Below are 23,156 nucleotides of genomic sequence, written 5' to 3' on the forward strand. Positions count from 1 at the left end.
TTGTTTTCAAAGTGTGTTCACACACCTCCTGTTGTCTGTGCTAACCCATAATGACTGGTGACTTACCCAGGGCAGATGTGAATCTAGGCCTGATGGATGACTTCCAGGCCTCCTTTCTCATAGCGTGACAGCATAGGCTGTCTCTTATAGCATGTAGATGGGCACCTTTCACAGTGTGACCCAGAACTGAAAAGAATAATGTTTAAACTTTTTTTTTTTTTGTGAGGAAGATCAGCCCTGAGCTAACATCCATGCTAATCCTCCTCTTTTTTTGCTGAGGAAGACCAGCTCTGAGCTAACATCTATTGCCAATCTTCCTCCTTTTTTTCCCCCCAAAGCCCCAGTAGATATGTCATAGTTGCACATCCTTCTAGTTGCTGTATGTGGGACGCGGCCTCAGCATGGCCGGAGAAACGGTGCGTCGGTGCGAGCCTGGGATCTGAACCCGGGGCCGCCAGTAGCGGAGCCAGCGCACTTAACCACTAAGCCACGGGGCTGGCCCAAGGATAATGTTTAATAAGCAATGTCTCTTGTATTTTATTATCCAGTGAAACTCCATACTATATCAAATCTAAAACTTTATTTTATGCACCACTGAGAAGACAAAAATCATATTTTTACTTTGATTGCAAGACACCATCAGTTATAACAGGCAGTCCTATTTCAGAGATGTTAAATTGCAAAAAAAATTGAATCTTAAGATTAATAAAATATGACATCATTTGTAATTATACTAGATATTTCATTTGAACCTCACAGGAAAACTGCTTTGTGTGTTAGAATGCAGTTGGACTCCAACTTTATTGTGAAACAAAATCTCCTAGCACGTTTGTGGAAAATACAGTTTCCGGAGTCCTGGTACTAGAGGTTTTGATTCAACAGAGCTGGGGGGAAGGGAGGAGACATACCTTTGTAAACAAGCCCCTTAAATAATTCTGATATTTATGACAAAAACAACCACAATTTGACAAAGATTGGTGTAGTGAAAAGAATATAAATTTAAATCCTGATTTTCACTGCTGGTAGCTGTGTGATCTTGAGTCGGAGGTTTAAAATCTCTGTGCCTTCGTGCTCCTGGGGACGCCATGGAGCGATCTGGAGTCAGACTGCCAGGGTTCTTCGTTACGTGATCTCCCTCCGTTCCCTTATCTGTAAAAGGGGGTATTGTATTATGTAATCAATGAGGTAATATATTTAAAACACCTAAAACGATATTGGCATATGACAAGTACCACCTAACTCTTTGCTCACCGTACAAATGGGATGGTAATAATAATAACCCCCTCACAGTGCCATGAGGATTAAATGAAACAATGCATGTCAAGGATTTGGCAAAGAGAGAAGTGTTTTTTTTTTTGTTTTTTTTTTAATATTGGCTTAGTCAAGTAATAGTCTTTCAAAATAAGTTATTTAAAAATTCTTCTCATGGCTAATCCTTATTTTCTTTTCCTTGTTTTGTCTTGAAGATAGACAAGGAAGAATTTTCTACAATATTTTAATGTTCTTATTTACCTGACAGGAAATGTATTAGCCCCTAAATGAAGTAAGCTGTCTGGCATTACTTTATGCTGTAAATGATTTTTTGAATAATCATGCTTATTTTAGGATATAAAAAATTGAGTTAGAAAAGTTAGACAATTGTTAGTGAATAAGCAGACTTTGGCATTCTTCAAAAGTTACCGTTGATAGTGACATATGTGTTTATATTCTAGACAGAAATGCTGCTCATTTTTTTAAAGTAAACTTCTACTTTGAGATAATTATAGATTCACGTGCCATTGTAAGAGATAATGTAAAGAGATCTCGTGTACACTTTACCCAGTGTCCCCCACTGATATCATCTTATACTTAGGTGCCTGTGTGTGTATTCAGTTCTGTGTATTTTTGTCACATCTCTAGGTTCATGTGTTCACCAGCACAGTCAAGAGACACAGTTCACCACCAGAACACCTTCAATGTTGCCTTTTTATAACCACACCCACTTCCCTCCTGCCTGCCCTTCCCTCCCCTCCTCCAACCCACCCTATACTCCCGGCAACAACAAATCTCTTCTCCATTTCTACAATTTTGTTATTTCAAGAATATTCTATAAATGCTATATACACTATCTAATTATTGGAATTGGCTTTTCACACTCAGCATAATTCCTTGGAGATTTATCCAAGTTGTGGCATGTATCAAAGTTTGTACCTGTTTGTCGCAGGGTAGTGTTGTGTAGGAGGGCTGTACTACAGCTTCTGTAACCATGCACCCATTGAAGGACATCTGGGTTGTTTCCAGTGTGAGGCTATCACAAATAAGGCTGCTAGGAACGTTCATGGACACATTGCTGTGTGAACGTAAGTTCCCATTTCCAAGACGAATGCACAGGAGTGCAACTGCTGGGCGATATGGTAATTGTATGTTTAGTTTTATAAGAAACTGCCAAATTGTTGTCCAGAGTGGGTGTACCATTTTACATTCCCACCAGCAATGTGTGAGTGATCCAATTTCTGTGCATTCTCACCACCATTTGGTGTTGTCACTACTTGTTTTATTTTACTACTTTACGTATTTCATAACTATCCTGATAGGTGTGTAGTGATGTCTCATTGTGGTTTTGCATTTTCCTAACGTCTAACAAAGTTGAACACCGTTTCGTTTGCCATCTGAACATCCTGTTCTGTGAAATGTCTAGTCATGTCTTTTACCTGTTTTCTGACTGGATTTTTTTTTTAACTGTTGAGTTTTGAGAGCTCTTTTTATAATCCACATGTAAGTCATTTGCCGGATATGTGGCTTTTCAGTAGTTTCTCCTAGTCTCTACCTTGTCTTGTCATCCTCTTCATGTGGTATTTTGCATAGCAAAAGTTTTTAGTTTTGGTGAGGTCCAATTTATTATTTTTTCTTTTTTTGCATTATGCTTGTGGTGTCTAGTCTAAGAACTCTTTGGCCCTGAATTCTAAAGATTTTCTCTCTGTTGGTGTTTTAAAATCAATTTTCTCGTTATCTTAAGATGGAAAATTGGACAACTTTTAAGTCCAGTTACAATGTTAGGTACATTTATTTTAGTTCAAAAATACTGGTATTTTCTCATAGCAATGAAGGAAGGTATAAAATAAAGAAATAAATGGGGCTAACAATTTATATATTTTAGATATTAAATCTAAATTTAGAGTGTTACATTACTGTTAGTTATATGCTATGATATGACCATTCCATAAAAACTTTCATATAAAGAGAAGAAAGTTGCCTCTCTTCATCCCAAAACATACCCAAAGATTACTGTTTTTAATTTTCCAAATTCTTCTGTAATTTCACTTATAGGAATTATGTCATGGAAATCAGACAGCCATGCAAATAATCATATATAAGGATATTGTGGAAGTTTGTAATGGTGAAAAAAATGGAAACAATCAAATGCCTTTCAGTAAGGGAATGTTTACATAAAGCATGATTGTGCTCTTCCCAGATCTACCCCAACTTTAACACCGTGGGGCAGCCTGAAGACTGCCAACTGTGTGAGAGATTTCTTCAGGAGCCAAGACCACCCATGCACTATAGTTCAAAAGTGCCAGAAATTAATACCACCACAACTAGCCCCCCATCGCCCTGCACCAGCAGCCCTCAACCAGTGTATAATGCCCAGCTTTCTAGCCATGAAGGAGAATAACCCTGACACTCCTGTGCAGACTGAGAGTTCCCACTGGGACCAAGTCCATTATCCACAGTGGTCCTTGGATTAAGAGTAATTCTTTACTGGGTGCCTTCCTTCCCTTTATCTCTTCCTCATAGCCCTACTAGAGTTTCTGGGAATCACCTTCCAGATAAAATGTTGCACTGAAACCTCGTCTCAAAGACTACTTCTGAGAGAACCAAACTAAGACAATGGTTTATTTATAGAAGAGAGAACCAGAAATTTCTTTTTAAAAATGGGCTCAAACTTTATGTAACATATAAATATGTCTATTATATATTGTTATGTGAAAAACATACATAACATTAGATGTAGTTTGATATATTTATAAAAATATGTATATCCCAAACTGCTAATATTCTTCCTGTCTGGTAGGTACAGTTTAGCAAAGTTTCATTTTCTATTTTATTCCTGGGTTCTTAATTTTTTATGACTTTAAACATATATTAATTTTGTAGTCTGAAGAAAACACCTGGGGAGAAAAGAAAGAAAATGGCTCACTGTAGGAATGGCTCCTGTGGGTTTTTCCCTGTTCGAAAGTAGATCTTTTCTAGAGTTGGATAGCCTAGAAAATATAGCTTTAGCCAGTCTATGTGGAGGCATAAGAAAAGGAGGAGAACCACCATGTCTGCCTGGCTAGGTCTTAGGCATGTGCTGGGATGGTAAAAACAGGATAATTATCAAAGGCAAAATGTCACTTAATGTTGCACATTGGCAGAAGAAATCAGATATGGTTGCAGAGTCAAAATATGCTCTACTTAATGAAGCATAATTAATTCAAAGTTCAGATTGGAAATAGTAATTGGAAAAAAGTGAAAATCTTGTTTGTAAATTAATGAAAATTATAATATGTGCATTAATTATGAATAGCAATGAAGAGTTTACATGCCAAGAAAAATATGCAGAATTTCTGTTTTAGAAAATACTATACATATTTCTCAAGACTATTTTTCCACTTTTATCTCTTCCCTCCTGTACACTAATTATCTGTTGATCTCAATTATGATCTCTCACTTGTATTTATTTGTTCTGGGAAATAGTACACTGCACAGGAGAGTAATCTCCATCACAATGAGTGCATTTCTCTTCATCTTTCTGGCCTGGTAAGCACTGCTGATTTGGGTCTGTGCTAATGAGGCCAGGCCTGTGGATTCAAACCCTGTCCTAATTAGCTGTGCGTAGAGAGGGCACTCCGTGGACACACTGCCAGTCTCAGTCAAACATCTGACCCATGCTTGTTATTGGTCAGAAAGGGGACTGCCATTGAGTGGCTAAATTGATGGTTTTCATTACCACTACTGAGTAAAAATTTCAAAATCTTGTTTTGCATTACTGCATTAATAGCCACTGCATATCCAGTATTCTTTGTGTCTAGAATGGCAGCAAAAGTCCTTATAATATAAGCCAAAAACCTGGGAATTAACCTTGATGCCTCCACATTCTTCATCCTTTATATCCAATCCGTCACCACATCTTCTTGACTTTTCCTCTTCAATATATTTTAATTCAATACACTTGCTGCCCTCTCTGCTGTCACTACTTCAGACAAAGTTACCATGAACTGTTGCTATGATATGACATTAGCTTCTCATTGTGGACTTCTACATCCAATACTGCCCCTTAGTCATTCTCCACCTTATAGCTTATATGATTATCTTAAAATACAAATAAAACTTCACTCTCCTAATTAGAGTCCTTTAATGGTTTCCCATTGCTTGCCTAATAAAGACGGAATTCTTTAAAATAGCATAAAAACCCTGCGTGAGCTGGCTTCTTCTCACCAGCCCAGCATCCTCTTCCATGTTGGCTGAGTACTGGTGCGCCCCAGCACCTATTGTATTACAGAAGCTGTACCCGGCCCTCATCGAATGAAGATGAAGGAACGGATGATCATCCTACCATGCTCACTCTTGCTCTTGTTGCTTCAGACACAGAGCTTTTCTTCAGTTTCTCCAGTGCTACCTCCATGCTCAGGGCCTTTGTGCCCGCTGTTCCTCTGTCTCAAATACTCCAAGCCCTCCTTCCCCTTTGCCAAGTTCATTCCTGGTTCCTCTTGGAATCTTTCCTTCATCATTTAGACCAAACCAATTCCTTCTATCATATGTTCCCTCCATTTTCTTTTAGAATGTTTCTCAGATGTTTAGTCGAATATTTGCGTATTCAGTGATGAGTCCCCCTTACTACATCAGAAGCTCCGTGAAGCCAGAGGAAACATGCTTGTTTTGCTTACTATTTTTTAAAAAATCCAGAGTAGGGTGTCAAATGTTTGTTAAGCAACAATGAATGAGTGTATTCCCAACTTTGATCCTTTAGAAGCCAAGTCCAGAGACATCTCCAAAGGTTTATTCTCTTTGGTCACTTGATTCTTTTTGATACTGTTCATCACAATTTTTTGAAATGACCAACTTTTTGAAATTACCAATGTTGATATATGTTATCCTATTTACTGACTTTTCCTGATTGTTTTGAATACTATCTTTTGCCTCACATGCCACCTATTCCCTCTTCTGTGTGTAACCATAAATACTTTCCAGTGGTCTAAATTTGTTTGTGTTAGTTCCATCCCATCCCCTACAAGAACTGCCCTTCAATGGATGATGTCTGAATTGACCTCGTTCTTCAAGCCTGCATATTTTATATAGATTCAAGATGTATGTTGGGTGCTGCTCCCCATAGTCAAAACCAGTAACTGACTTCCTCTTAATCCCTAAAAACCAAATTCTTCTCCTGAATTCTCTATCTCATTAATTTGGCCACCATTATGCTACCATTTTTCTAGTGAACTGTGTTCAACTATGTTCAAAACCTGTAGAATCATCTGTGCCTCCATTTCCCTTGTGTGCTAAATTTAATCGGTCTTGCCTCCTCATTTCTGTCATCTTTAACCCATTTTAAACTTCATTCTGCTTTCACAGAAATTGACTTAAATCTTCTCCTGTCTAGACAGTGTAGCATCCTAACTCATGTCATTGCCCTTATGCCTGCTGTTCCCAAATTCATCACCAGAACTCTGTCAAATTGGTCTTCCTAAATAGAGTCCCACTCCCTTACAAGAAGGTGGAACTTCGAACATGTTGGTCCCCTGCTCAGGGATTCTTGGTGTCTGCCTTCTGCATACTGACTAAGTTACAAATGCCTAAGTGTATACCCACAGCTTTCTTAAGTGTTTCTAATGTACCATGTCAGATTACTGTACACTGCAATTTTACTAGAAAGCATGCTTTTCCTAGAACATATTCACCCTTTCTAAATTCTTGAATTTTATCTTACTATTCCACTTGACTGACGTGACTTCTACCTTAGTCCTCGGGGGAGAAAAAACAGTTCTACTTATCCTTGAACATTCATGTCAAATGCCACCTTTTTATCTGATATCTTTCTTTAAATTCATAACTCCTTTGGCACCTTTTTATGGAATTGATATTTTGCTTTATATTATACCTATTGGGTCCTTGTCTTGTTTCCTAATAGAGACTGTAAGCTCCATAAGAGCAGGCATTATTTCTTATTAATTTTGTGTTCCCCGCAATGCCAATTTCAGAGATTGGCATAGACCAGGTGCTCTATTAACATTTGCTGAATTAAACTAAATATGTAGGAAACAAAACTAATAATAATGTGTGTGTGTATATATATATATATATAGAAAGATATTCAAGAAATCACTGAAATTTGTACATCAAAATGTATAGAATAAAGAATTTATTGTTCCTGCTGTATCCTTTGTTTTATTATAAGATTTAATAATATTATTTATGTTTGTAGGATTTAATTGTCTTCAGATTTTCTAACAAAACATTAATGTGATGTTCCCAAATGCTCTGTGAGAAAGTCAGAATAAATAAGAGCAAACTCGTTCTATAGATCAGGAAACTGCAGCACAGAGATTTTATATCTGACCTACTCAAGGTCACATGACTGATGACAAAACCAGAACTAAAATCAGGGTCTTTCGACATCTGTCACCATAACATACTGTCTCTTAACCCCAGTATTATTTGTTTGCAGATATAAAGTCAATTAATGTATTAATGGAATTTAATGATTTAAGTTCTGTTTTATCTAAAGTTATATTAATATGTGTAGAATATATGCATCTGGATATTCTGAAAGATGATGGGAAGATTGGAAAAACTCTTTAATACAAAAAAGAAGAAATGCCAATAATTAGAATGTATGAGTTATCTGCAATCACATGACACACACAATTGGTTGTGTATTTATGTATATACATGTATATCAGCATATAGCGTATATAACATCTGCTTGAAAATACTAGGCACATTATTATCTCTCCCAACCTCATGATTTTACAGTAAAGATTCCAGTGACTATCTCTCAGAGGCCATACTCAACTCTTGACAAGGAATCATTAATCTCTATATCATATAGTAGCTCAAAGGAGACAAAATTGAGAAAGATTTACATTCTCATCAAAATTTAATCATATTCATTTTGGTTTGAAATTATCTGTAATTGTAATATATCAGCATAAAATAAGCTTCATATAACTGCAACCAGTTTGATTATTTTCATGTTATTTGTATCCAGCTGTCTGCACATGGATAAGCCAGATTCAGATCCTTTGTGAGACTTTGCAATTTGGACCTAGAGTCAAACTGGAAATTGTACGAGGAAGAAAGACACGGAGTTTAAACTTCAATAGTCATCTTCATTCATCCTTAGCACTGAATGCAGGCTCAGGACAAGAGTGGGAAATGCCGTGGTGGTAACATAAAATGTTCTGACACCAAAAAATATATAAAAGATTTTTTTCTGACACATTCACACTGAGAAGCTGGTGTGACTAAGAGGTTTAAGTCATAAAAGTGCACTCATGTTGCTAAAGAAATGGCATGACTTAGATGGAAAGAAAATCTATTTTTATAACTTCTCCCCCCAAAAAAGAGTTTATTGAGAACTACTGTGGCTATTTCCACCTGGCTATAAATATCAAAAAGGGATTTATAGAATGTTAATTCTATGTTGAAATTGAATAGAGAAAAATTTCACAAAAGTAGAATTTAAGTCAAAGGAGTAGGGGAGATTAATGCTTATATTTATAATTAATAATCTAAGAAGAATGCCATGCCTCTTTCTAATATTGCTACCGCTATTCCTTTAAATGAATTTATTTTCTACTTTTAACAATAAGATTAGAAAAATATTGATTTTTGCAACTCAATAGGATAAGAGCAGCACCCAAATGAAATGTAATCCCTTCTGTTAGAAAGGAAAATTCTGTTCTGAGGAACGTGTGCCGACAAGGGGAATATTTCAGTCTTTTAAAAGTAGTTTTAATAATGCAATTTGCTTTGTCGAATTTCTCAGATTTTTTTTTTGCCTGTGGATTCCTTTTCTTTTTAGTTGTGAGTTGGTTGGGTCTTGAGTGTTGAGAGGGAGGCAGATAGATTGCCTTTATTAATTAAAGAGCTTTACAACTCGGTCACGTTGAGTTGATAACTGTTCCTACAATTTTTGCTTGTGGATTCATTTCTTCAAGCAGGCATTAATTCAACAGATCCACGTAACACGCTATTATGAACCAGGCATGGTGCTAAGAAGTGGGAATGCAATTTCTACATGTTGATTCCACTGTTGTTTTGCATTGCAAAACTTATGGGGATCACACTGGAAATAGACTGACACTCTTCTTCCACAGACCTGTCTTAGAAAAGCTCAAAGGACTCAGCTTATTAACCCAGCATCCCTTTATACTGTGAAGCTGCCGTAGTGGCCAAAATGGGTGAAGGCAAAATGGAAGGCAGGCAGCCGCTCTGAAAAAAAGATGTTTCAAGGCTCTGTGATGTTCAGTTGCTCAAAGAGCCTCTCTTCTCTCAGTCCTGATATTTTGCAAACTTATTAGTAAAAGTTATAAAGTAAGTGTATTAAAAATTCTGAAGATGTAAGATAAGCTAGCTTTTTGTGAAGTTAGCTCTGAACTGAAACTTTAATTAAAAAAATAAGAAATATACTTACCAGGAGCTTAATGAAATCTGCCACGCTGTGCAGTCAATTGAGAAAGAAGCTATATTGAAAGAGTCTTTGGTTAAATATGCCCATTTCTAAAGAAACTATTACAAGCCTGACTTTCCTTATCCTTAAGTAAAGTAATACTTATCAGATTAGCTACTGTGAGCAAACCTTCCAGAAGTGAGTTGCAAGTACAAAGGAAGAATCACCTAGAAATAAAATCATTGGATTTGGAGAACAACCTCTATTTTGTTTCAACTATTTCTGTCCCCAAACTGCAGAAATTGCTGTCAGTTTAAATGACTTTGTGAAGTGACAAGCTGTCATGGTGACCTTATAGTCCAAGTTGTTTAATTTTTATTTAATCAATTGCTAAATTGTAATAAAATATTTATATTCACAGATAATGTGAGGAGATTCTACAAGGTGACAGATGCATGCATGCATCTATCCATCTATCAGTCCATTCATTTAACAATGAACAATAAAAAATGAGTGACTTCTATGAGCCAGGCATTGTTCTATGTACCAACAACAGAATGGCTCAGACAGACAAAAATATCTACTCTTACGGCATTTATATTCTAGCGGAAGTAGAAATGCATCAATCACCAATGTCACCACAAACAACAAAATAACTAAATGGTATTACATGTTAAGCAGTCACAACTGCTACAGAAGAAAAACCAAAAAACAGCAGGGGAGAAGCAAGTGTTGGAATTGTTGTGCTATCATTTGCCCTTAATAGATTTGAGAATGATTTAGGAGATAAATTGATAATAATCCATAATAAAGAGAAAAAAGCATCCATTCTCTAACAAATTACCAAACAATGAAAATTCATCTTCCCTTTTTCCTATAATACAGGGGAACATAAAAAATGAAAACCAAGAATTGCATATGTCTAGAACTGATTAAAAACTAAATAGCTCTCAAACAATTAAAGAAAGCTAGAATTTTTTTGTTGTTGTTGAGGAAGATTGGCCCTGAGCTAACATCTGTGCCCATCTTCCTCTATTTTTTGTGTATGAGATGCTGCCACAGCATGACTTGATGAGCAATGTGTAGGTCTGTGCCTGGGATCCGAATGCGCGAACCCCGGGCTGCCAAAGTGGAGCGTGTGAACTTAACCACTACACCATCGGACTGGCCCCTAGAATTTATTTTTAATAAATGGAATCTTAAAATATAAAATCTTGATATTAAAATTCATCCTTCAAATATAAAATCTTGATATTGAAAACCAATGTACACCTATGATTGTTGTACACATCTCCCTTCTGCTGTGTGTCACATTTTGTTTTAGAAGATGGATAAAAAGGGCCATTTTCAGGTAAGCTCTCACTTTTTGGCCATAGAAAATTCAAAGGTACATTTAAGCCATATAAAATTATGTGTCAAACACATTTAGATAGAAGAAAATCAGCAAGAGAAAAATCAAATTACTACCTACTTATGATAAATAGTTTAAACATTAGATTTAAATCATTAGCTGAGACTTAGAATGTTTGAAAAATCTTGATAAACCTGCATTGGTTACTGGCAAATAGCTTAACTATTGCCTTAACATACAGATATAAAACACACCAATTCAAAGCTGGGGTCTAATAACTTTCAATTGTCCCGTAATAGGCAGGGCACATACCACAATTTTGTATATGGGTAGAAATGGGATATACATTTAAGTATATGATTATTTTTACAATCTTATGCAAACTTATACATCTTTACTCATTTTAAATATAGTAACCATTTTTAAAATTAGATTTCATTCAGGACAATGTTTTGCACAGAGGGTAACTTAACAAATATTTTTAATAAATGATAAATATTTAAGAAACATCTTGCAGGTAATGAAAATTTTACATATTTTACCTTACTGGATTTGCGGGATAACATTATGAATTAAATATTACTATGCCCAATTTAAAATAAACTTATTATGTTCAGTAAGGTCAAACAGCCTAGGTATAAATCTCAGCTCCAATATTTGCTAGTCGTCTGATCCTATCTATTTATGCTTCCATATGCCTCAGTTTCCCCATCTGTAAAATGTTGAGCTATCCTGGAATCACAGCCGGTGCTCAGGAAGCCTGGCTTTGAGGCATCTCTGTGTTCCCAACAGTTTTTTATTATCCTTATTCCAGCTCAATATCCTTACAATAAACCGTCATTCAATTGAGGCACCCTCAGAGAATTTCACCTTCTTCCAGCCAAAGATCTGGCTGAGAAAAGTGCTCATTTATTTACTCATTTGACAAATAGAGCCATATACTGTGTAGATTCTATGAAGCTTGCTATAAGGCGAATGATGTGTTTCTAATACTTGCCTGTTAAGCCATTATTCTCCTTGTTAAAAAAAAAAAAGCATCTAGCGTTATATAGACTGATGATTAATAAGTTATTTTGCAATAAATAATGAGAGGTCCATTGATTTACTATTTTTATATCCCTCTTTCTCCAAATATGACTTGAAGTAACTAAATAAAATATAATTAACTGAAAAATTGATTTGAAATATTTCTTAAATTAAAAAATAAAATTATTTAGTACAGATTCTTTTCATCTAATGTATTATAAACCTGAGGGCAGAAACCATGTTTTACTTATTGTTGATTTCCTCATCTAAGCGTTTCTTAAAGTATGATTGAAAGTCTACCTTCAGCAGAATCACATGCGGTGCTTGATAAAATGTGTATTTTGAGACTCCATACTGATTGAATTAGAAATTCAGGGAAATGGAACCCAGGAATCTGCATTTAACAGACTCCCCAGGTGAAACGTGTGCATATCACAGCTTGACAGTGCTTACCTGAGGATATTGCCCACAATACTTTAAACAGAGACAAGCAGAGAAACACTGGCCTGCAGAGCACCTCTAGGTTGTAGGGCTAAAAGACCCTGTGACTAACTAGCCCTGCGGGGCTGACTGTGACTGAGGACAGTTCCTCCAGTTCAGGATCCTGAGAGGTAGGGAAGCTAGATATCCACTGTTTCAAGGGCCCCAGATTTGAGATATAAACGTCTGATGGGATTTCTAGAGCAGGTTTGCTTCACTCTACCACAAAGTGAGGAAAGAAAGTCCTCACAGAAGAATGCAGTGGAAAGCCCCCAAATGGGAGTCAGTTAAAAGATGTAGCCCAAGGCAAAAGAAATCCCAAATGTCTAGGGAGACTATTTAGAATTGAGTGTCTTCTGTCTTTGCCTTTCTTCTCATTGATTCTCTAAACACAAGGTAGGTGAGAGATGATGACTACTGTAAAAGGGACCACAGCGTCACCATCTTAATGTGTGGCCACTCATGGTATAATTCAAGAAATCCGCTGAATTGCCATGGACACTCAAAATCAGTCTCCTTTCTTTCTTCCTTCTCCTTGTCCATCCCCTGGGAGTAAGGACAGAAGAAAGAGAAAGTTAAGAGAAGCTGACTGAGTTCACCACCCCCCAGTGCAAGTTACTGGGGCATCACTGAGCCTGCAGTGGGTAAGGAAAAGTGCATTGTCAACCACAAATCTCTGATTTAAAATGTGTAGGACAGAATCTCTAACTGAATCGAACTGTTTTAATAACCCAAGGAGAATAACTGCTTGTAGAACCAAACTGAGATATCAAAAAGACTGGTAAACAATAATGTACACCCAAAATTTCACAATGTTATAAACTATTAAGACATCAACTAAAAAAAAAAAAGTAATCTTAATGCCCAGCACAAATGATGAGAACAGAACAAAGTGGGTAACAATGATAAATAAAACCATTTTGTGTTTATACCTGACCGAGATGAAACTCTTTCAGAGCACAACAAAAAATTTACAGAAGCATAAGCCGAAATGAAGTGATTTCATTATCAGGCTTAAAAGCTGACTCATGATCCATATAGGCTACTCTTAAAGACACCAACATGATGGATGGACACCATGTCTCTAAGGATAACAGCAATTTCCAAGTGATTCTAAACCGCCGATTAAACACAGCCTTTACCTCAGTTCCTCTCAGGACGATAGATCCTGGTTTACCCCTCCCTGACTAATTAAGAAGTGAATCCCAGGAAATGAGGATGCCTGAAAACACATGCTGAATTCTGCTGAGCTGTTAGAATTGGATTGTGGAGGATGAATTGGACCTTGTGGAACATTTGCTTATGCTCGGGAAAACGCGTATCTGATAGATGCTTCTTCTCTGATTGTTATATTGACAAAGGTGAGTCACACTGTAATGAGAGATAATGGGTGGCTTTAAAGTTCAGTCTATTAACTAAAACTGATTACTTGGCACCAGTGGTTGCCTATGATACCAGGGTACTCAGTACAACATAGGAAATTAGATTTATGTGATTGTGCCTTCAATTCAGGTAAAAAACTATGTTTTTCTATTAAAAAACTTGATACCTACTTTGACATTGTGGATTGAATAACTCATTAACCTCTGGCCAACCAAAATTATTAAATACTCTACTATGTCAGTGCTCCAGGAGACTACATGAGGTTTTTAAAGTAGTAATTTGGTTAAATATGAGAAGAAAATTAAAATAAAGCAATGAAACTAGAGTACATGTATGTAGTTCCTTTTGTTGCAGGAATGAATAAACTGCATTTTGAGAAGAAACAAAATCTTTGGCAACACCTTGCGAAATATCCGTTATTTAATATTGGATGACAAAGCGGTTTATTATCCATTTAAGAGAGCCTATATAATTCTAATGGCTAACTATGTAATTCTTTGGACATAAATTCTTTCTTCATAATCATTACCATGAGAATCTGAAGGTGATGTACTACCATCACTGGCAATTACAAGTGCCAAATTATTAAGTGCATTAACGATTTTAGGCTATTGTAGTTCCACTTAATGCACTGGAGTAGCAATTTACTAAACGGACTCAAGTGGCCTCAAAGATCTAATGCCCCCCACAAAGGTGAGCACTCAATGGCTTCGTTTCCATTTGGGTCATCTGTATATTCAAGAAAAGCAGAATTATGGGAGTTAAAATTATCATTGAGAAATGAAAAAGAGAACAATACACCATAACATAAGCAATTTAGGAGTTGCATTTTCTTGAGAAGTCAGATTTTAAAAGGTCTCTTTTTAGAATATTAAATTTATTAAGTTTTATGTGACAAATTATAGTCTAGAAAGTCAGGCTTTTTTGAATAATAAAGAACTATCTTGAAATCTTCCCTGCAAATGTTAAACACTGAAATGTGGAGCTACTTAGAGGAAAAAGAAAAAACAACAACATGTGAGTCAAGAGCTAAACATTCAAGGTCATTCAACTGACAAGCAAAAAATACATTTGACCTTATAAACCTAGCGTTAACTTATGTAAGGACATGCAGAACACAAGAATATAAATGTTTTACTGAATATGTTGAATATCTAAGGAAGTTTTGATTAATTTGGTTTGTTGTCATTTCACGTTTCAATTCAGGCTTCAAAGAGTACACCACATACAATTTCCCCTTAGTTTGTTTTTCTAACTGGAAATAAGTTAACTCTAAGAATTATTGATACAGAATCTTGCAACTAGCTATCTTTATTCAAATCTATTTTGAAATGTGGTTACAATTGATGGATATCAATGAATACATTTAATAATCAAGTCTCTTGCATGAATATTCCTTAGTTATAGTTAGATAACTTCATCATATATTGAGATCCAAAATTATTTTGAACTAGATTTTGCAGATGCTTCATTTCACACTCTGGGAAATTATCTCGTGTTTTTGCTACACCATTGACCACGGGAAATAAGGACTCATACAGGATATTTTAGGCAGTGAAGAGTAAGGTTAAGGTCACACATGGGTATGAGAGATCCTGAACTTCTCGTACATCTAAGAGGAACTTTTCTGTGGCTGGAGACAAGAATTCTTTCTGGACCCAGGGCTTTGGTGGCACCTGGGCAGCAGGACTTCAGGGACGTGCGTGGTGGTGGTCACATTGGCAGTGGCTCGATTGTTCTCTGTGTGTCTGTTTCTATCTAGATCTATCTGGATCTCTGTCTGTTACCAACTGGCTCCCTTATTCATGCAACCTCCCGAGTACCTACTATGTGCCAGGATCAGTTCTTGGCGTTTGGAAACATCAGTGTAAAAAGTGTAAGAACATTAGTGAACCCGACAGATAAATACCCACACTTCCTGGAATATTTTATCGTAGCTGTGGAAAGACTGAAAATAAACAATAAATGTAATTTTGAAAGTAGATGATATAGTATGTTAGAAGATGACACCTATGAGGGGAACAGTATAAAGACTATGTCCGAGCAGACCATAAAGAAAGCCTGGTGCTGCTCCGTTGGCGCTGACAGGAGGTTCAAGCCGCGTAATCCCCGGCCTTCACGAGGGAACCTTCATCCTCCAACCCCAACACGCCATGACTGGTCGCCCCTCCTTGCTATCTCAAGCCATTTTTAGAACATGTTTGGGAGCGTCTCCTGCTTCTCCTAAAAGCTTCATCATGTGAGTAATCCATCTCTTCACATCCTTTTTGTGTGTGTGTGATGTCATCACTCTTGACATCCTAACAATTTTGGGTGGGGGTCCATCTCTTATGCAAGAGGTGAACACAACACCTGTAACCAACCGGCGGGACATATTCAGATCTCTCACATTTGTGAGTCACTTTCCTTTTCACTTCAGGCAAATTAGGCATTCTGAATATCTGTGATGCTTTCTCCAGACCACTAAACATGACCCGGACTTTGAACAACCGAACTATATCCTGGTAGAAGTTATCTTCTACTCTTTGAACCACTTCAGATTATATTTGGAATGTTCTCAAACCAAGTTCTTTAGAGAGGACTACAGAATGTGCTAAACAATGGAAAACTTGCAATGTAAACTGCTCCCAAATGTATGCCCTTCTTTTAACAGCTATTAACATTTCAACGCCTTGCTTCCAAAGAAATATTATCACCAGACATTTGTAAAGTCATTTTCTTTTGTCTGTTTTATTCTCAGTCCCCTGAAATAGCAGAAGAAACCAGAGAGATTTCTCAGAACCTAAGTTTTATTTGTTTTCTTGTTGGTTTTCTTCTCCCTAGTACCTGAAGAATGAGACAACTTCCATGAAACTTGGTGTTGTCACTGCAACATCTCCCAAGCTCGAACAATCCAATCTTAAATTATCCCATGCATTTCAACATTCCAGGTTTCCAAGGAGAATACAGGACACATAAGAATATTATATCAATCCAGCATTCATAACTTTAAAATATCACAACCAAATATGCAACAGTCTGTACCACTTACCACACTATCGATTGAAAGATTTTACAATACATATATGTAAATTATTTCATTACTAATAGTAATTTTATTATTAATTAATTATTAATTATTTTGAAATTAGGGGGGAAAAGCAGAAATATCTATTCTTACAAAACACTCAAACTAACAAAAATAAGTTAAATTAAGCAAGTTAAAGTCATACATACCTTAAAACACCATTTTAGAAAAATTTTGGAAGTTTGCCTGTCCCATATACATGAGTATTATAAGTAACAGGTATTTGAGGAATTGAGTCAACTCTGTTTTAGGAAACACTGTATTTTTTTCTTTTTTTACTGCCTCCAAAAACTGGTGAGTTCAATTTTTAAAGACAAGTACATTATTCAAACTTTTTCTCTTTTATGACACTATGATATAGTAAAAACTTCTTTCCTAGTAATTATTATGTATGATAAACCACTCTAAGCACATTTTTTTATCCATGCAAGTGGTAAAATAAAAAATGCGTGTTTGGTCTTTGTCTCTGGCATACAACTCCTAAAACCCCTGGAATCTCCTGAGTGATGAATGCCTTTGGTATGCTACAGAGACGACTCTTGGCTGAGGGACTCCTGGATAGCTTTACCATGGGAGCTGGTCACCAGAAAGACCAAGTCTTGGTTAGAAGGTTGGGAGTTCATTCTCATCTGCCAACCTCCACGGAAGTGACAGTGGCTAGAGATTCAGTCAATCACCAATGGGCAATGATTTAATCAATCATGCATATATAATTAAATGCCCATTAAAAAAACCCTAACCAAAGGGGTTCAGAGCACTGGGGAGTTGGCAAACACTTCCATGTGCCAGGAGGGTGGCACCCCAACTGTACAAGGACAGAGGCTCCTGTGTTTGGGACCTTCCAGACCTCACTGTATGTACCTCTTCCTTTGAATCCTTTATAGTAAACCGATGTGAGTAAAGTATTTCCTTGAGTTCTGTGAGCCATTCTAGCAAATTACTAAACCTGGAGGGTAGGGGATTGTGGGAGCCCCCGACCTTGTAGCCAAGTTGGACAGAAGTGTTTATACCCTGGAATCCAATACTTGGGACTGGCATTAGAAGTGAGGGCAATCTTGCAAGATACCCTTAAACTTGTAGAGTCTGACTCTGACTCTGGGTAGTTGATGTCAGAATTGAATTGACTTGTAGGACACCCAGTTTGGTGTCCAGAGAGTTGGAGAATTGGTTGTTAGTGTGGAAAAAATCCACATATTTGATGTCAGAAGTGATATGAGTAAAAACAGATCATAATGCCACAGAATATAGTATAATAAAGTTAATAATTTTATTATTATTGTATTATTGTCAATCATATGTAATTGTATTAAATATAAATTAAATATAATTGTATTAATATTAATGAAATTCATAATTTTATTTCAATAAACATTTATTGAGGATTTACCATGTTCCAGCCTTAATATAAATGCTGCATATAAAATGGTAGAAAAGAAATCACCTTGAAATCCAGTGGGGAGGCAAATATTTATCAAATTAAAAAATATATATAAATATATGTGTAATTATATTAAGAATACATAATCTGGTTGTATGGTCATAAGTAGAGATGTCCTCAAAGAAATACTAGTTGAGGTAAGATATCCTATATGAATAGGTAAGAGGAGGCATTATAAGTGGAGAAAAAAGTATATACAAAACCCTTGAGCAGGACAGAATACAGTGTATTTGAGAAAATGAAAGAACTTGGCAGAAATACAGAGTTAAGAGGAAAGTGGGACAAGGTAAATCTCAGGTCACTCTAAGCAGTGACTGGCAGATTATTTTACAGATTAGATCTTTTCTCCCAAAAGAATCAGAAATTATAAAATGGCTTTAAACAGGAAAATGACATAATCAAATTCATAAAATAATATCATAAACATTGTTCTTCTGTTAGGATGCAAATGTTCACAAATAATAAAAGACCTAAATAAAGTTGATTCATATCATTGGAAGAGTAGAGGTAGAATGAACTTTAGAATTAATTTGATTAACTGGCCTCAGTGGCTACTAAAGAACCCCGTTTCTTTCTTTTCTCCACCATATAGTTCATGGCTCACCTTTGCATAAGTCTCCTTTCCCTCATAATAATCAAATGGCTGCTGCACTTCAAGGCTTCATATCATATACATCATCATACAAAGGGAAAGAGGGAGTTATTCTTACAGAGTATTAAATAAGATCTCTGAAATTTGTCCTGATTATTATGTGCGGGTCATATGTCTACCTCACAAACAACCACTGAGACCAAAGGGATGAAATCTAATGAATGTCTGAAGCCAACAAGGCCAGCCCTATAGGTTATGTGGGATCAATTTCCTCTGAAGTAAGTCAACTGGTGGAGGAGAGATGGATACCTAAAAAAAATCAGGAATTTAGTAACAGGAAATGATGTAATGGATACTGAATAACATACCAACACTACACATAAGAGCATTTGATAATCGCAAAACTCTGAGTTGGTGTTTAGATCATCATCATCATCATCATCATCAAGTTACTCATATGGTTAGAATGCTTTATTTCTAGCAATTTCTTTACTAGTATTCCTAAAATATGACACTGAGTACTCTAGTGACATAGAATCATATCTTTAGTATTCAATTGAATAATGAAAATTGGAATTTAGGAAAATTATGAGCTATCAACCAACTTTTGGGCAATTTTGTCTAATATAATAGATATGTTACCAATTAAAGGAATTTGTGATTTTGGCAAAGGACATTGCCCTGTTAAAGTTTAAAATTAAATCTAACATTACAGTAAAGACATGAAATTCAGAAGTTCTTCGAAAGTGATAAAAAGTGGGGCTGGCCCAGTGGCATAGTGGTTAAGTTCCCATGCTCCACTTCGGTGGCCTGGGGTTTGCTGGGTTGGATCCTGGGTGCAGACCTATGCACCACCCAGCAAGCCCTGCTGAGAAGGCATCCCGCATAGAGCAACTAGAAGGATGTACAACTATGACATACAACTATCTACTGGGGCTTTGGGGAGAAAAAAGGAAAAAAGGAGGAAGATTGGCAACAGATGTTAGCTCAGGGCCAATCTTTCTCAAAAAAAAAAAAAGAAATATCACTTTTAAAAAAATGGTAAAAACTTATTACAAGAAAACTATAGAGCAGTGTTCCTAATTAACATAGACACAAAGATTCCAAAAGACGTGTCAGCAAATCACATCCAGCAATATATAAAGATATAATACATCATGACCAAGTGGGGTTTATATAGGAAGTGCAAAGTTGATTTAACATGCAAAAAACAATTATTTAATTAACTATATTAAAGTATTGAATACAGAAGAAATAATCTGAATAAATGCAGAAAATGTCAACATCAATTCATTATAAAAACTCTTAGTAAACTGGGAAATTTCTCAACCTGATAAGGGGCATCTATAAAAAACTCTACAGCTAACATTATACAAAATGTTGAAAGTCTTTTTCCCCTAAAACAGTGAACAAGGAAAGGATGTCCAATCTCACCACTCCTATTCAACATTCTACTAGAGATCCTAGCCTCTGCAATAAGGCAAGAAAAAGCAATAAAAGACATATATTTGGAAAGGAAGACATAAAACTATTTCTATTCACAGACAATATGATTGTCTACATAGAGAAACCCAAAGAACCTACAAAAATAGCTGTTAGAAATATTAATTAAACTTAATGAGATTAATATATACAAGGTCAATATATGAAAATAAATTATATTTCTACATAATAGGAATGAAAAACTGGAAATTGAAATTTAGGAAACAATAAGATTTACAGTAGCACCAAAAAACATGAAATACTTGGCTATAAATCTCACAAAAGATGTATACATCTGTATGCTGAAAATTACAAAACACAGATGAAAGAAATCCAAAAGATTGAAATAAATGGAAAGATTTATAAGTTTAAGGATTAGAAAACTCAATATTCTTGAGATTTAAAAAAATCACTAAATTGATCTATAGATTTAATACATCCCAATCACAATCCCAGTGGGATTTCTTTTGTACAAATTTCTTTTATATAGCTGATTCTATAATTTACATGAAAAATACAAAATAACTATAACATTCAACACAATTTTGAAAGAGAAGAGCAAAATTGGAGAATACACAGTATTTTATTTCAGGACCATGTTGATCAAGAGAGTGTAATATTGGTGAAAGCATGGGCACAGATCAATGTAACAGAATAGAGAATCCAGATGTACACACACGCTTATAAGGTCAATTGATTTTTGACAAAAATGTCAAGATAATTTAATGAAGAAAAGACAAATGTTTTAACATTGGTGCTGGTATATAGCCATAAATTATTTATAATCCTATCACATGCAAAATGCATTCATACCCTTCCAAGTTTACCAAAAGTCTCATCCCAGTATATAATCAGCAAAAAATCCCTAATCTTGCTTTCTCTATCAGATCTAGATGGATAGGCTTCTCTTTCAATTTAGTTACTTAGATACAGGTACTGAGGTATGACCTAAGAAATAAAGAGACATGCTGCCCACCTATGCTCAACATCTAATTGCAAGACAGGTATAGGATAACCACCAAAAATATTCTTGTTCAAAAAGGGGAAATGGAAGTCACATAATTACAGATCCATGCTAATTCTGAAATCCACCCAAACAAGTGTTAGTCGTTCCTTGATTATGACTCACTCTAGTCCTTCAGAAACGAAATCTCCTTGACTCTTGTCTCTGCCCTCTGAGGCTCTTTATTACACCTTTTGGGCTCTTGGCTTCTCCCCCTCAGTCATCCTTCCTTTCTGTGAAAAGTAGCCCATGTTTGCAGGTACCTAATTCTCTTAGCCTGCTTCCTGCTGGTAGAATTTTGGGGATCCAATGACCTTTTTTCATTTTCTACTGTCTTTATGTCTTTCATTCCAAGTTCACAGTGCTTCATGAATATAATTATCTTAAAACTTCATGAGTCCCTTGTGAGTAATACTAGCATTCATTTCTTTCTCAAAAGCCATACCCACAAATCTTCTCAAGATAACTCCTCTCTAGCTAGGACTTCTGATGTGACAATGAGGACAATGCCCTTAAGCTTCCTAAAAACCATATCATTTGATTGAGAGGATCCACAAGATGACCCACTAAATTCTTCAGTTGGCGTTTTGTCTGAGGCACCACGATTGATATTTCTGAGGCCTTAAAAAAAAGTTTGCATTCATACCCTTGGTTTCATATTTAGACAATGATTTCCTTGCAGTTCCCTGTATTTGATCTTTTCTTGGAAGATATTGCTTAATTTTAACCTTGCTTGTTTTCTGGAAAGTCTAAGAATTTTCAGTGCTATGAAACTCCTGATCATTCGTGTGCAACCGTCCCTCCACTGTTTATCTCTTGCCTCTCACGTTTGACTGTAAGCAGCAAGAGACCACCCAGGTTGCACGTTCATCACTTAGGCTGGAAATATCCTTAGCTAGATCATTCAGTTCATTAGGTATATTTTCCATTTTGCATGTTATCAGAGGAGACAGTATTGCTTTCTCCCATTACATTAAAAGTATACATTTTCTTCTGATTTTCAATAAGATTTTCCTCACCCACAGCACCCTCAAAAGCCATGATGCTTCTACAAACACTTTCTTCTAGGCTTTTCCAACTTTTAAAGACACTTTCAAATTCTCCTAGCTTCTTCCCACTGCTCAGTTTTAAAGCTACTTCCATATTATAGGATTATTTTATGGCAGCTCCTCACTTTCAGGCACCAAAATGTATATTTGTCATCTATTACCGCATACCACATTTCTACTAAAATCTAGTAGTTTAAAGCAATAACTATTATATCATAGTTTCTGTGGGTCAGAAATTCAGGAGAAACTTACTGGATGGTTTCAAATCAGGATGTCTCATGTGGATATAGTCATTTGTCAGCCAAGGCTGCTGTCATCTGAAGGCCTGGCTGGGTTGAAGACTTTGCTTCAAAGAGGACTCACTCACATGGCTATTGGCAGGAGGCCTCACTTCCTTAATTTTTGTTGGCAGAAGCCTTTAGTTTCTCTCCACATGGGCCTCTTGTCACAATACAGCAGCTAATTTCCCCAAGATAGAGGGACTGAGAAGGAAGCTACAGTACCCTTTATGACCTTCTCTGCAAAGTCACACTCCATCATTGCCACTTTATTCTATTCATTAGAAGCAAGTCATGAAGTCCATCCCATGTTCAAGGGGATGGGTTTTAGGCTACGGCTCTTACAGGAGGAGTGGCAATGAATTTGTGAACATAT

Source organism: Ceratotherium simum, chromosome 3 (assembly GCF_057802395.1).
Source record: "Ceratotherium simum simum isolate JZ-2026a chromosome 3, ASM5780239v1, whole genome shotgun sequence".
Taxonomy (NCBI): Eukaryota; Metazoa; Chordata; class Mammalia; order Perissodactyla; family Rhinocerotidae; genus Ceratotherium; species Ceratotherium simum.